Genomic DNA, 16978 nt, shown 5'->3' with positions numbered 1-16978 from the left:
AGAAAGCTGGGCAATGAATAAGGAATAAGATTTGATGCTTTTGAATTACTGTGCTGGTGAAGACTTTTAAATATACCATGGACCGCCAAAAGAAGGAACAAATCTGTCTTGAAAGAAGTATAGCCAGATTGCTCTTTAGAAGTGAGGATGGCAAGACTTCATCTCACATACTTAGACATGTTATCAGGAGGGACTAGTTCCTGGAGAAGGACATCATGCTTGGTGAAGTAGGGCGTCAGTGGAAAAGAGGAAGACCCTCAATGAGATGGATTGACACAGTGGCTGCAAAAATGGTCTTAAGCATACCAAGGATTATGAGGATGGCGCAGGACCCGGCAGTGTTTCGTTCTGTTGTACACAGTGTAGCTATGAGTTGGAAACTGACTTGATGGTACCTAACAACAACAACAAAGATAATTTAAAATTTGAGAATCTGATATATTGTACTTGTCATACTAATTAGAAGTGTTTAAAGAATGTAATTGATATTAAACTTATCTTTAATTTGAAATTTCAAGGTTATTTGTTTACTGTTGGAATTTGATTTTAAGAAGGAATGATTAAGAGATGTAAATGATTTTGTACTTGTGATTTTAAATTGACACATGTAACAGACGTTGATTATTTAAATTTTTATATAATATTTGATTGTTTAGGGTAATACTTTAGAAGTTCAGGTTTTTTAGGTTTATAAGCAGTGGTTAAGTGTTTAAGAGAATGTTGGTTATTGGATCCGTAAATCTTTTTTGTTAGGTGTTTGAAGTGCTTTAGGGAACTGAATATGCTAAAATTTGTAATTGTAATTGAAAATGTCCAAGTTAATTGAATTAATTAGATCTGTAAATGGTGTTAAAATTTTAAGGGAAATTGATTTGAGCTTTGATTAAAGAACAAGTGAGAACAACATATTTCTCATTTTAACAAAATACTCATTTATATGTGCATTAGATGGCATTTATCTTAGAAGATTTAAGGGGGATTAATTTTAATAAATTGAATAAAAACTAAAATACAAGTAACTGAAAGTATTCTTTTGTGTATATATGCACAAAATTCTCTTCTTCCATATTAAGAAATAGTCGACAAGATAGAGTGGGGGACCTGGAGCAAAGAAGAATGAAGAACACCAGAGACACAAGGTAAGTATGAGCCCAGGAGACAGAAAGGGCCACATAAACCAGAGACTACATCAGCCTGAGACCAGAAGAACTAGATGGTGCCTGGCTACAACTGATGACTCCCCTGAGGGAGCAGGAGAGCAGTGGGAAGCAGACCTCAAATTCTTGTTAAAAAAAAAAAACAGACTTAATGGTCTGACTGAGACTAGGAGGACCCTGGAGGTCATGTTCCCCAGACCTTCTCTTAGCCCAAGATAGGAACCATTCCCAAAGCCAATTCTTCAGACAGGGATTGGACTGGACAATGGGATTGAAAAAGATGCTGGTGAAGATCAAGTAGACACATGAGACTATGTTGGCATCTCCTGTCTAGGGGGGAGATGAGAGGGCAGAGGGGGTCAGAAGCTGGCTGAGTGGACACGAAAAGAGAGAGTGGAGGGAAGGAGTGTGCTGTCTCATTAGGGGGAGAGCAATTAGGAGTATATAGCGAGGTGTATATAAATTTTTGTATGAGAGACTGACTTGTAAACTTTCACTTAGCACTATAAAATTAAAAAAAAAAAAATCACCTAAAAAGAAAAAAAAAGAGTGGGGAAACACTGTCAGCATATAATCCACCGATATGTATGTACATTTTTTATAAATACAACTTTTAGTTTGGAATAATTTTAGAGTTACAGAAAAGTTGCAAATATAGTATGCTCCCATATACCCTTTTGACCTAACATTATCATCTTACATTATCATCGGTACATGACTATTAGCTGAACTCCAGACTTTATTCAGAATTCACTAGTTTTTCCAATAATATCATTTTTGTGTTGCAGGATACCACATTGAATTTTTATTTCCTGCATCCTTAGTCTTCTCTGTCCTGTGATACTTTCTCAGTCTTTCCTTGTTGTTCATTACCTTGACAGTCTTAAAGAGTATCGGTCAGGCAGTTGTAGAAATGACTCTCAATTTTTGTTTGTCTGAGGTTCTTCTCATGATTCGACTTAGGTGATGGGTTTTTAGGAATATCATGGAGGTGAAGTGTCCTTTTCATCATATCATATCAGAAGGTAATGATATTCATAGGACATCATTGGTGATGTTAACCTTGAACACTTGGTTAAGGTGGTTTTGTAAAGTTACTATTTTCCCCTTTCAATATTTTATTCTCTGGAAATGAGTCACTAAGTCCATCCCACACTCAAATCCAGGAGTTAGAGGGCTAAGCTCCACTTCCTGGGTGGGGGGTGGGAGGAGGGATCTATATGTATTACTTAGGATTCTTCTGTAATGAAGATATGTCTCTTCTGTCCTATATATTTATTTAATATATGAATAGCACAATTTTGAAAATACCTGACTTTCTTTCCTTTGACTTTCCCAAGTAACTGGAACATCTTTGTTTTTCATGGAGGACTTTCTGACCATATCTGACAGGTTATACTAATGAGGCGATTGTTATAGGGTAGGGGCTGGCCATGCCAGAAAGACCCATCATGTGATATCAACACGATCTCTGGGGAGGGACAGGGGGCTGGACATTAAGTTGAACTATATGGGAAATGAGTCAATCAACTATGCCTACATAATGAAATTCCAATAAAATCTCTGGACACTGAAGCTTGAGTGAAGCTTGCTTGGTGACAGACATCTGTGCACGGGAAGGTAAAACATCCTTTGGGACACAAAAGTGCCACACTGAGGGCCCTCACAGATCTCATCCTCTGTATCTCTTCATAATGCTGGTCCTCACTTGTAACCTTTGTAATAAAACTGTTATCATAAGTATAGTACTTTCCTGAGTAATATGAGTCATTCCAGTGAATTATTAAATGTCAGTGGGTAGTGGGAACCCTTAATTTGTTGCTAGCACATCAGAAATGTGAATGTCCTGAGGACCTCCAAAATTGCAGCTGGCTTCTGAAGTCTTGGACAGACCTGGAAATCTTTAATGTGTAGAGTCCAGGTGGTTAACGTCAGGAGAACAATATTGGCAGGTGGTATCAGAGAAGACATTTAGAGTTGGTGTCATCGGTATGAAAACATCTATTTAAAAACAGGGGTAAACTTTGTCTGTGTTAACACGCTGAATATCATCCTGAGTTATTTTTGATTCTTTTAGATGCCACAAAGAGCAAACCCTCCATCAAAAAAACAGGTTAAAAAGCAGATTCTGGATTACTGACTTGGATGATACAAATTCTTTTAAAGGCACACACTGCATAGGCATTATCTATGATTATATGACATCTGGGTCTGTGCTGGGCAGTTCAGAATATGAGCTACATATACGGTAGGGACCACAGATACATTACAACACAAGGTTCTACACTTCCCATTAAAATCATAAGATCACTTGTGTTATAGTTGTCTTTTGACAATTTTGTGCCAGGAGAAACTTCATACTTTCAAAATATTTTGATTACTCCAATAAAATTCAAATTATATTTTCAAAAGAGGTCCCTGATATAAGACTTGTGATCTAAACTCAAAGGCTATCATACCTAAATCACAGCTAATTTATTAATCTCATTTTCTTTTCCAAATTTCGCTTTACAGACTCAGTACAGGTTGGCAATTACTGAGCGAAATAGTTTTCCAGTTGTTAAATAATCAAATGTTAGATATGGGCTCATTTAAAGGAAACAAACAAACAAAAACAATCAGTTTTGCTATAGTCTGGATCACTAGAAAGAGCAGGTGTATTTTTAAAGAACTTTTAGCTGTCTAATATTTTCCTTGTACATTTCAAACCTAGGTATGTGAGGTTTTTTTTTTTTTTGCCTTCATATTTTCTTAGTCAGAAAACTTGTCCTAATTTGGAGAACCAATGTTTTCTAAGCTTACATTGATCAGATACGATCTTCTGTGTGTTAAAACCTTTGTGTGTTAGAAATATAAATGTCTTCTTGGAACTCGAAATCTAAAAACGAAATACTCTTCCGTTGTAATTAAGGAATGGCATGTATTCAAGAAGCAAGTCATGAATTTTCCTTGTATTGTAAATTCAGTCATTCACAATTCTATATTCTTCCTTCTCTTCCTCTTCTCCTAAAATAATAATTACAGATGCTAACATTTCTTGAGTACTTATTATGTAAACACATGAAGTTCATTATCTCATGCAATCTTTACTACAACACTGAGGTAAATGCTTGCATTAATCCCATTTTACAAATGAGGAAACTGAACCTTAGGAATATTATGGAAATTGTTCACATTCACATAGCTAGTAAGAGATTAACAAGGAAAAGACTGTACCGTCCACGATCACAGCTATCAATTATTTAGTTTTATATTCCATAATCAGAGTTCTTAATGTGAAAATCTGAGATTAGATGGAATTGACAATCCATACTTTTCTTTCACAGTGCTTTTTTCTCATCAGTGCATTCAGTAATTTCATGTTCTCTACAATTTTTTTTTTTTACTTTAATGTCTTATAAAATATATACTCACACCACAGTGTTATCTTTCTTTAGGTAATTAAAATTTCAGTGGGGAACTCATTAAAGTTGTGATGGTTAAGGTTCTGTGTCAGCTTGGCTTGGCCATGATTCTCAGTGCTTTGGCAGTTGTATAATGCTGTGATCTCTTCCCTGTTGAAATTTGATATGTGATCTGCTGAGTGGTACCGACAGGGGTGGGGCCTGTGGTGGCTCACTGCCCCCCTCAGCCTTCATCTCTCCACCTTCTGCCACCTACTTCCTTCCTGCTTGCCTTGCAAACGTTGTTGGCTTGTTCTGGATCCAGCAGCTGTCTGTTGTTTGACCTCTGGTTCTTGGGACTTGAGCTACCAGCTTACCTGCCCATCTTGGGATCTGCCGATCTTCATGGCCTGCAAGCAAGAGTTCTGCTCCCTGACCTGCCTATCTTGGGCTCACCAGCTCCTGCAGCTAAGTGACTCAGGAGAAACCTTGCGGTTTTGCCTGCCTGCCTTAAGGATTCCTCAACAGTCACACCCTGTGAGTGGGATCCCTGCTCTCCAACCTGCTCATCTTGGGTTCACCAGCTTCTGTGGCTCCTTGAATTGGGAAGGGACTCTAACCTGATCCAAGGACTTGGGCGGTTCCAATCCTTACAATCGCGTGAGCTGTTTCCTTAATACAAATCTCTCTCTATATATTTATACACATTACTTGTTTTGCTTCTCTAGAGAACCCAGCCTAAGACAAAAGTAAATTTGATAAACCTCTAATTAATTAAATTTTATCTCATCTGTTTACTTTGAAAATTTCGAAACTCGACGGCAGTGCGTTTTTTTTTTTTTTACTATTCCCATAGAAAAATGGGAATAGTAAAATGAGAACCCATATAGCCCCACCTATATTCACCGTTAACACTTTGCTACATTTGCTTTCCATCTCTCTCTTTGTATCTCTATCTCACTGTCTCTCTCTCGCTATACATATATATTATTCTCAATATGTGTACATGTATACACATACACACATACTTTTTTTTAGCTGAACAATGTAAGAGATAGTTGGAACTTCAATTTGAGATATGAAGAAAATGGAAAGATATTTTTTGAAAAGAGTTTATTTTTGAAAATGGAGTAATTTAGTATTATTTTTGGTTATAGAGAAAAATTTGCTATGAACAGTCATGCCTAATACTGCATTTTCATTCTTTTGGATTAAATACCTAAGAGCAGAATGCTTAGGTTATATGATAGGTATATATTTAATATTTTAAGAAACAGCCAAAAAATTTTCCAAAGTCATTGTACCATTTTTTATCCCTACCAGCATTCTGTGAGTGTTCAAGTTGTTTTACACGCTCTCCAACAATTATTTTCTGTCTTTTTATTTTACCCATGTTGATAAGTGTGTGGTGGTATTTTCTTGTGGATTTAAATTGCACTTCCCTAATGCTAATGACATGGAACACATAAAGATCAATATCCTAGGCATTAATGAGCTGAAATGGACTGGTAGTAGCCATTATGAATTAGGCAGTCATATGGTCTACTACACCAGAAATGACAAATTGAATACAAATGGTGTCACATTCATCATTGAAAAGAACATTTCAAGATTTATTCTGAAGTACAATACTATCAGTGATAGGATAATATCCATATGCCTACAAAGAAGACCAGTTAATACGAGTATTATTCAAATTTATGAATCAACCACTAATTCCAAAGATGAAGAAATTGAAGATTTTTACCAGCTTCTGCAGTCTGAAATAGATCAAGCATGCAATCAAAATGCATTGATAATTACTGGTGATTGCAATGCAAAAGTTGTAAATGAAGACAGATCTGATTTAGAAAATATGGCCTTGCTGACAGAAATGACTCCAGAGATTCATGATAGAATTTGTAAGACCAACAACTTATTCATTGCAAATTCCTTTTTTAAGCAACATAAACATCAGCTCTATAGGTAGATATCACCAGATGAAAAACACAAGAATTAAACTGACTAATCTGTGGAAACAGATGATGGAAAAGCTCAATACCATCAGTCAGAACAAGGCTAGGGCCCAAGCACAGAACAGACCATCAATTGCTCATATGCAAGTTCAAGTTGAAACTGAAGAAAATTAAAGCAAATCCATGAGGACAAAAATAGGACCTGAGTATATCCCATGTGAATTTGGAGGCCACCTCAAGAATAGATTGGACCCACTGAACACCAATGACCGAAGACCAGAGGAGCTGTGGGATGACATCAAGGACATCATATATGAAGAAAGCAAAAGGTCATTAAAGAGACAGTAAAGAAAGAAAAGACCAAAATGGACGTCAGAAGAGACTCTGAAACTTGCTCTTGAGAGTAGCTGAGGCAAATGGAAGAAATGATAAACTAAAAGAGCTGAACAGAAGATTTCAAAGGGCAGCTCGAGAAGACAAAGTAAAATATTATAATGAAATGTGCAAAGACCTGGAGTTAGAAAACCAAAAGAGAATAACATGCTCTGCATTTCTCAAACTGAAAGAACTGAAAAAAAATTCAAGCCTCGAGATGCAATTTTGAATTCTATGGGCAAAATTGAATGATGCAGGAAGTATCAAATGAAGGTGAAAGGAAAACACAGAGTCACTGTACCAAAAAGAGTTGGTTGACATTCAACCGTTTCAGGAGGTAGCATATGATCAAGAACAGATGGAATTGAAGGAAAGAAATCCAAGCTGCACTGAAAGCACTGGCAAAAAACAAGGGTCCAGGAATTGATGGAATACCCGTTAAGATGTTTCAACAAACTGATGCAGCGCTGACTCATCTATTCCAAGAGATTTGGAATAAGAGAGAGATTTGGCCAAGAGGCTGGAAGTTATCCATATTTGTGCCCGTTCCAAAGAAAGATGATGTAACAGAATATGGCAATTATTGAACAATATCACTAACATCACATGCAAGTAAAGCTTTCCTGAAGATAATTCAAAAATGGTTGCAGTAGTACATCCATAGGGAACAGCCAGAAATTGAAGCTGGATATCACTGCTGATGCCAGATGGATCTTGGCTGAAAGCAGAGAATACCAGAAAGATGTTTACTTGTGTTCTATTGACTATGCAAAGCATTCAACTGTGTGGATCATAACAAATAATGGGTAACATTGCAAAGAACGGGAATTCCAGAACATTTTAATTTTACTCATGTGGAACCTGTACATTGACCAAGAGGCAGTACCTGAAACAGAACCAGGGGATATTGCTTGGTTTAAAGTCAGGAAAGGTGTGCATCAGGGTTGTGTCCTTTCACCACACTTATTCAATCTGTGGTGTAATGGATTGGTTTTTGTGTGGCCTTTCTAACCATGGTCTTATAACTCCCACCTACATGATTGGACAGGGTTGTGCAAATAAGATAATTGTGGCCTACCAAGCGGACTGGTCAGTTATTCCTTAAAAGAGAGCCATTTTCAGAGCAGAGAGTGGAGCCCACCACCACCAAGGAAGGAGAGACCAGCAGGAGAGACCTGGCAGCAGAGACCTGGCAGCAGGAGGTGGCACAGTGGGCTTCCTGGCTCACAGAGAGATAAAGCTGAATGCCTTTTGGCAGAGGCAAGGGCCAGGGAGAGGCATGCCTGTGAGCGCAGCTGGGGAGAGGCTTTCCTGATTAAAGAACTGCATCCTGAGTGTTCCTAAGCCTGAACTGTAGCAGGTATTTCCTTTATGATAAACCCCACAATCATGATTATGATCTTTGAGTTGTATGTGGCCATTGCAATGAATTATTCAACCCACAGAGAAGTAGAGAGTGCTGTGTGAGGGATGGCTGGTGTAAGAATTAGTAAAGATGGCAGAGAGAGGAGGCTTGTCATGAGAGTCAGCCTTGCACTGTTGGTCTTGGTTCTCCTTTCCCCTTGTGGCATTGAAGGAGGTCAGACACTGTCTGCACGCAGTCTTTACATATCCGTACACTGAATGAATAATCCCAGAAGCTGGGCTATATGAAGAAGAAGGTGGCATCAGGATTGGTGGAAGACTCATTAACAACCTGTGACATGCAGATGATACAACCTTGCTTGCTGGAAGCCAAGAAGACTTGAAGCACTCACTGATGAAGATCATAGACTACAGCCTTAAATATGGATTATACCTCAACATAAAGAAAACAATAATCCTCACAACTGTACCAATAAGCAACATCATGACAAACGGAGAAAATACTGAAAGTGTCAAGAATTTAATTTTATTTTGATCCATAATCAACATCCATGGGAGTGGCAGTCAAGAAATCAAAGGACGTATTGCATTGGGCAAATCTGCTGCAAAAGGCCTCTTTAAAGTGTTGAAAATCAAAGATGTCACTTTGAGGACTAAGGTGCGCCTGACCAAAGCCATGATATTTTTACTCGTCATATATGCATGCAAAAGCTGGACAATGAATAGAGAAGAACAAAGAATAATTCATCCCTTTGAATTATGGTGTTGGTGAAGAATATTGAAAATACCAGGGACAGCCAGACGAAAAAATAAGCATGTCTTCGAAAAAGTAGAGCCAGTGTGCTCCTTGGAAGGAAGGATGATGAGGCTTTGTCTCAGGTACATGTTATCAGAAGGGACCAGTCCTTGGGGAAGGACATCATGTCTGGTAAAGTAGAGGGTCAGTGAAAAAGAGGAGGACCTTTGAGGAGATTGATTGATACAGTGGCTGCAACAATGGGCTCAAATACAGCAACAATTGTGAGGATGGTGTAGGACCACGCAGTGTTTTGTTTTTTTGCGTATAGGGTCGCTATGAATCAGAACTGACTGGACTGTACGTGACAAAAATAATGCTAATGATGCTGAGCTCTCTCCACGTGCTTATTAGCCAATTTTCTCTTGCCAAGCATCTTCGCAAATCTTTTGTCCAATTTTTATTGGGTTGTCATTTAATATTGATTTCTAAGAATTCATTATATATTCTGAATACAAGTTCTTTGTCAGGTATTTCCCCCTGTACTGGTTCTTGCTTTTTTTGTTTCTTGATGTTCTCTTAAGATAATATTAAGAAAGTCCAGTGTATAAATTTTTTTTTATTTTGTGGCTTATGATTTCTGTGTTCTATCTAAGAAATTTTGCCTACCCCACAGGAGCAAAAACCAAAAACCAAACCCATTGCCATTGAGTAGATTCCCACTCATAGTGAACCTCTGTAAGATAGAGAACTGCCCCTTAGGGTTTCTAAGGCTGTAATCTTTATGGAAGCAGACTAACACATCCTTCTTCCATAGGATGGCTGGTGGGTTTGGACTGCAGCCAAACACTTAACCACTGTGCCACCAGGGCTCAAAGATTCTTTAAAGTAATTATAGCTTTTACATTTAAATCAGTGAGCCCCTTTGTATTATGCTTTTGTGTGTGGTATGAGGGAATGGGTTCATGCTTATTTTTTTCCACAGATATCCAACAGTTTTAGCACAATTTGTTGCACAGGCTTTCCCTTCCCTATCAGACTGACTGGGCACCTTTGTCAAAAATTAATTGCTCTTAAGTATTTCCGGACTTTTGTTATCTGTTCCGGTAATCTATGTCTATATCCTTTCGCTAATACCACACTGCCTTGTTTGTTATATCTTTACCATATACTGTGTGGTTTAAAATCATGAAAGGTATAATTCAGGGTTGTATCCTTTCAACATACCTATTCAATCTGTATGCTGAGCAAATCATTCGAGAAGCTGGACTATATGAAGAAGTACTCGGCATCAGACTTGGAAGAAGACTCACTAACAACCTGTGATATGCAGAAGACACAGCCTTGCTTGCTGAAAGAGGACTTAAAGCACTTACTGATGAAGATCATTGACTACAGCCTTTAGTATTGATTACACTTCAACATAAACAATAAACCTCACAACTGGACCAATAAGCAACGTCATGATAAAGAGAGAAAATACCGAAGTTTTCAAAGATTTGATTTTACTTGAACCCACAATCAATGCTCATGGAAGCAGCAGTCAACAAATCAAATGACGTATTACATTGGGCAAATCTCCCGCAAAAGACCTCTTTGAAGTGTTAAAAAGCAAAAATGTCACTTCAAGGACTAAGGTGCGCCTGACCCAAGCCATGGTATTTTCAACTCCCTCATATGCATGTGAAAGCTGGACAATGAATAAGGAAGACTGAAGAAGAACTGATGCCTTCGAAGTATGGTGTTGGTGAAGAATATTGAATATACCATGAATTGCTACAAGAATGAACAAATCTGTTTTAGAAAAAGTACAGCCAGAATGCTCCTTGAAAGTGAAGATGACAAGACTTTGTCTCAAATACTTTTGACATGTTATCAGGAGGGATCAATCTCTGGAGAACATATGCTTGGTAAAGGAGAGAGTCAGTGAAAAAGAGGAAGACCCTCAATGAGATAGATTGACAAAGTGGCTGAAACAATGGGCTCAAACACAGCAACAATTATGATGATGGCGCAGGACCAGGCAGTATTTCGTTCTGTTGTACACAGGGTGACTATGAGTCAGAACTGACTTGGGAGCACCTGATAGCAACATCACATATTGTAAAATATGATAGTATAAATCTTTCAACTTAGTTTTTCTTTATAAGCATTACATTATCTGTTCTAGGTTGTTTGCATTCCTGTATCTATTTCAGAATCACCTTATAAATTTCTGTAAAGAAATCTGTTGGACTTTTGACTGTGATTAAATTGAGTCAATGGTCCCATACGAGGCAATTGACATCTTAATAGTATCAAGTCTCGTAATCCATAGACATGGTCTGTCTCTTTCTTTTTGTGGTCTTTAATTCTCCCAGCAGTGTTTTGTAGTTTTCAGTGTAATAGTCTTTCATACATTTACTGAATTTATTACTTAGTATCTGATTTTTTGACATTACTGTAAATGAATTTTTTATACTGTATTTTCCAATTTTTTGCTGCTTAATATATAAAAATACAACTGATTTTGGTATACAGGACTTGTGTTGTAGATTCAGTTTGATTTCTACATTAACAATCATGCCATCTGTAAACAAACACCATTTTACTGCTTACTTTTGGAACCGTACTTTTTTTTTCTTTTCTTATTGCAAGGTCTAGGACTTCTAGCGTAATGTTGAACACAGATGGTGAGAGAAGGTCTCCTTCCTTTTTTTTTTCAATTTCAAGGAAAAAGATTTTAATATTTCATTATTGATTATCATCTTAACTTTTTTTCATAGATGTCCTTTATCAGACAGAAGAAGTTTCCTTCTCCCAATTTACCAAGAATTATTAATCACGAATGGATAGAAAGTCTTTTTATATACTTCTATTGTTGTTGTTAGTTGTTATCAAGTAGGTTCTGACTCATGGTGACCTAATGTGTAACAGAACAAGATGTTGCTCAGTCCTGCCCCGGCTTCTTGATCGCTGGTATATCTGAGTCCACAGTTTTTGCTATTGTGTCATTTCAACTCATTGTGGGTCCCTCACTTTCATTGGCCAGAATTTACCAAATGCAATGTCCTTTTCTAGGGATTGGCCCTTCCTGATGACATATCCAAAGTAACTGAGTCAAAGTCTTGCCAAGCTTTCTTCTAAGGAACATTCTGGTTTTATTTCTTTTAAGACTGATTTGTTCCCTCCGTGGTATATTCAATAGTCTTTGCCAACACCACAATTTAAATGCATCAATTCTTCTGTCTTCCTTTTTCATTATCGAACTTTGTATGTGTCTGAAGCAACTGAAAAGACCACAGCATGGGTCAGATGCACTTAGCCATCAAAGTGACATCTTTGCTTTTTAAAACTTTAAAGATGTCTTTTGTAGCACATTTTCCCAATGAAATATGTCATTTGAGTTCTTGACTACTGCTTCTATGGACACTGATATATTTATAGAGATGATTATATGATTTTTCTTTTTATTCTGCTAATATGGTAAATTACATGGAATAATTTTAGAATGTTAATCCAACCTTGCATTCTTATGGTAAACTCAATCTTGTTGAAACTGATTTACTAGCATGTTGCTAATGTTTTGTTGAGGATTTTTGACTCTATGCTTTGGAGGAATAATATTGCGTAATATTCTTTTATGGTAATTTGTTTTTCAGGTTTTGGTCTTAAAGTAATACTGTTCTTAAAAGGAAATGTGCCCTCATCCTCAATTTTTTGCAATAGTTTGTTAGATTGGTATTATTTATTCCTTTGATGTTTAACAGAATTTACTAGTGAAACCATCGTTACCTAGAGTTTTTGGTTTAAGAAGTATTTTTTTAAAAAATAATTTATTCATATAGAATTCACATATCTTTGCATGTGTTTGTACAAATTTATGCTTTTAGTATATTCAGAGTTGTGCAACCGTCACCATAATCTAGTTTCAGAATGTTTTTATCACCTCAGAAAGAAACCTGTAGCCATTAGCAGTCACTCCTTATTTCTCATTTTTTTTTTTTTTTTAGGAAACCACTGATCTACTCTGTCTTTGAACATCTACTGTCTACCTGTTCTGAACATTTCATATCAATGAAATCATACAGGATGGGACTGGCTTCTTTCACTTAGCAACAATTTGGATGGTTCACCCATGTTGTAACATGTAGGAATATTTCAGTTTTTTTTAAGGCTGAACAATATTCCATTCCATCACCCGTTTGACAGTTTGTGGTACTCTGGTGGCTTGTATGTTGCTATGATGCTGGAAGGTATGTATGCCACTGTATATCAAATACCAGCAGAGTCACTATAAAGGACAGCCATCAGCAGAGCTCCAGAGCAAGACGAACTAGATAGAAAGACCTGGGGATCTACTTCTAAAAATTAACCAACCAGGCCAGTTGCCGTTGAGTTGATTCCAACTCATGGCAACACCATGTGGGTCAGAGTGGAACTGTACTTCATGGGATTTTCAATGCCTGTGCCTTTTCAGAATTAGATCACCAGGCCTTTCTTCCAAGGTGTCTCTGGGTGGATTTGAACCACCAAGCTTTAAGTTCGTAGCCAATCACTTAATCATTTAACGAAAACCTTGTGAATCAAAACAGAACACTGTCTGACTTGCTCGGTTTGGACACATCATCAGGAGAACATTTAATCTGGTGAAGCAGAGGGCCAGTGAGGGTGAGGGAGATCTTTGGTGAGATAGGCTGGCACAACAGCTCCAACAATGAACTCAAACCTGCCAGTTACCCTGAAAATGATGCAGGTTTGGGCAATGTTTTGTTCTGTAATACATAGGGCACCATGAGTAGGAGTCGACCCCAGGGCAGTTATCTACGGATCTATCCATGTACCTATCTAATATTGCATTCAATGGGTATGCCGTGCCACATTTTGTTTACCTATTAATCAGTTGATGGATATTTGGGTTGTTTGCACTTTTTGACTATTATGAATAATGCTGTTATAAATATTTGCATATAAGTTTTTGTGTAGTCATATGTTCTCATTTATCTTGGATATCTATCTAGAAATAAAACTGCTGAGTCATATGATAATGTTAGGTCTAATATTCTGAGAAACCACCAAAATATTTTCTGAAGTTTCTGTTCTATTTTACATTCCCACTAGCAATGTATTTAAAGGTTTCAATTTCTTAATATTCTTGTCAACATTTGTTTTTGCCTGTCTTTTTCTACTAGGTATGAAGTGTTACCTCATCTTGGTTTTGATTTGTATTTCCCTAATGAATGGGTGGCGCAGTGGTTAAGTGCTATGGCTGCTAACCAAAACGTCAGCAGTTGGAATCTACCAGGTGCCCCTCGGAAACTCTATGGGGCAGTTCTACCCTGCCCTGTAGGGTCACTATGAATCGGAATCAACTCGACGGCAGCCGGCAGCAGCAATGATGAATGATGTAGAGTATCTTTTCATGTGTTTACTGGCCATGTGTATATCTTCTTTTGAGAAATCTCTACTCATATCACTTGCCCATTTTTTTTTTTTTTATTTTCATTTTTATTATTGAGTTGTAAGTGTGCTTTATGTATTTTGGATACAAGTCCTTTATCGGATATATAAATTTCAAATATTTTCTTCCATTCTTTGAGTTGTCTCAAATTCTTGATGCTATCATCTGTAACACAAAAGGTTTTAATTTTGATGAAGTCCAATTTACCTATTCTCTCTTGTCTTTTATGATTTTGGTGTTGTATCTAGAAAACCACTAAGGTTGGAGGATTATTGATAACAGATTCAATTTTGACAATGGATATTAGGTGATTCAGATTTTCTATTTCATTATGTGCCAATTTTGTTTTTGTTTTTCAAGGATTATTTTCATTTATCTAAATTGTCGAATTTTTTGGCATAAAGTAGTTGATAACATTCTCTTATAATCCTTTTAAATGTCTGCAGTAATAACTCCTATTTTATTTCTGTTGGTGATTTGTTTTCTTTCTCTTTTTTCTTTAACATTCTTGCTAGTGGTTTATCATTTTGGATGATCTTTTCAAAGAACCAGCTTTAGCGGTGATGTTGTGCAAAAGTAAGTGGTTGGCTGCTAACCGAAAGGCTGGAGGTTCAAACTCACTCAGCAGCTCTGTGGGAGAAAGACCTAGTGATGTGCTTCCGGAAAGATTAAAGCCTAGAAACACTGTTGGGCAGTTCTACTCTGTCACACACAGTTGTTATGAGTTGAAAATCAACTTGACCGCGCCTAACAACAACAACAGCAGTGTTTGCCTAGTTTCTATTTTATTCCTTCTCTCATCTTTAGTACAGCTCCTTCTTTCTTATATTGGGTTTTGTTTGCTCTTCTTTTTCTAACTTTGTAGGTTGAAATTTTACATGTTAGATTTCAATTATTAGTTTTTAAAGGCATAAATTTCCCATCAATTACATCCCATAAATTTTGATATATTTAAAATACTTCTAAATTTCCATTGCGGTACTTTTTTTTTTCACCTCACAGATTACTTAGAAATGTGTTCATTAATTTCCAAATATATTTTTTCTAGATTAAAAAAAAATTCTACTTTAATTCTGTGTAGTCACAGCACATACTCTGTATAATTTCAATTCTTTTAAATTTATTAAGACTTGTATTTCCCAGCACATGGTCTATCTTGGTTAATAAACCACATATATTCTACAGTTGTTGTGTAAAATAATCTATAAATATCAATTATGTCACAGTCACTGGTAGTATTTTTCAGATTATCTATGCTTTATTGATATTTTGATATTTTTGTCTAGTTGTTCTAGCAATTGCTGAGAGAAAAGATTTAAAATTTTCTACAAAAATTGTAAAATTGCCTATTTTCCCTTTTAATTATGTCAATATTTACTTCATGTAATTTGATGCTGTCTTATTATTGTACACATTTATTACCCCCACATGTCTGTCAGTTTGTCACACTGTGGGGGCTTGTGTGTTGCTGTGATGCTAGAAGCTATGCCACCAGTATTCAGATACCAGCAGGGTCACCCATGGAGGACAGGTTTCAGCTGAGCTTCCAGACTAAGACAGACTAGGAAGAAGGACCTGGCAGTCTACTTCTGAAAAGCATTAGCCAGTGAAAACCTTATGAACAGCAGTGGAACATTGTCTGATATAGTGCTGGAAGATGAGCCCCCCACGTTGGAAGGCACTCAAAAGATGACTGGGGAAGAGCTGCCTCCTCAAAGTAGAGTTGACCTTAATGACATGGATGGAGTAAAGCTTTCGGGACCTTCATTTGCTGATGTGGCACAACTCAAAATAAGAAGAAACAGTTGCAAACATCCATTAATAATCGGAACCTGGAATGTATGAAGTATGAATCTAGGAAAACTGGAAATCATCAAAAATGAAATGGAACGCATGAACATGGATATCCTAGGCATTAGTGAGCTGAAATGGACTGGTATTGGCCATTTTGAATTGGATAATCATATGGTCTACTATGCTGGGAATGACAACTCGAAGAGGAATGCTGTTGCATTCATTGCCAAAAAGAATGTTTCAAGATCTATCCTAAAGTACAATGCTGTCAGTGATAGGATAATATCCTACAAGGAAGACCAGTTAATACAACTATTATTCAAATTTACACACCAACAACTAGGGCCAAAGATGAAGAAATAGAAGACTTTTACCAGCTGCTGCAGTTTCAAATTGATCAAACATGCAATCAAGATGCATTGATAATTACTGGCGATTGGAATGCGAAAGTTGGAAACAAAGAAGAAGGGTCAGCAGTTGGAAAATACGGCGTTGGGGATAGAAACAATGCCGGATATCGAATGATAGAATTTTGCAAGACCAACGACTTCTTCATTGCAAATACCTTCTTTCACCACCATAAACGGCGAATATACACATGGACCTCGCCAGATGGAACACTCAGAAATCAAATTGACTACATCTGTGGAAAGAAAAAAAAAAAAAGTGGAAAGAGACGATGGAAAAGCTCAATATCATCAGTCAGAACAAGGCCAGGGGCCGACTGTGGAACAGACCATCAATTGCTCATATGCAAGTTCAAGGTGAAACGG

The 16978-nt window shown here is 37.0% G+C and overlaps 1 long non-coding RNA gene across 1 annotated transcript in view; it reads left to right on the top strand.

Moving 5' to 3' along the window:
* The window catches only part of LOC126061441 (uncharacterized), a 136937-nt gene extending 123660 nt beyond the window's left edge, over positions 1-13277 (top strand). The window contains exon 3 of the long non-coding RNA XR_007513774.1: positions 12964-13277. This is a non-coding gene — a long non-coding RNA (uncharacterized LOC126061441). The remainder of the gene's footprint in view (positions 1-12963) is intronic.
* The last annotated feature ends 3701 nt before the right edge of the window (positions 13278-16978 follow it).

The sequence above is a fragment of the Elephas maximus genome, chromosome 18, assembly GCF_024166365.1.
Source record: "Elephas maximus indicus isolate mEleMax1 chromosome 18, mEleMax1 primary haplotype, whole genome shotgun sequence".
Taxonomy (NCBI): Eukaryota; Metazoa; Chordata; class Mammalia; order Proboscidea; family Elephantidae; genus Elephas; species Elephas maximus.
Note: the sequence above shows the minus strand (reverse complement) of the source record. Positions and strands in the feature narration are given on the sequence as shown.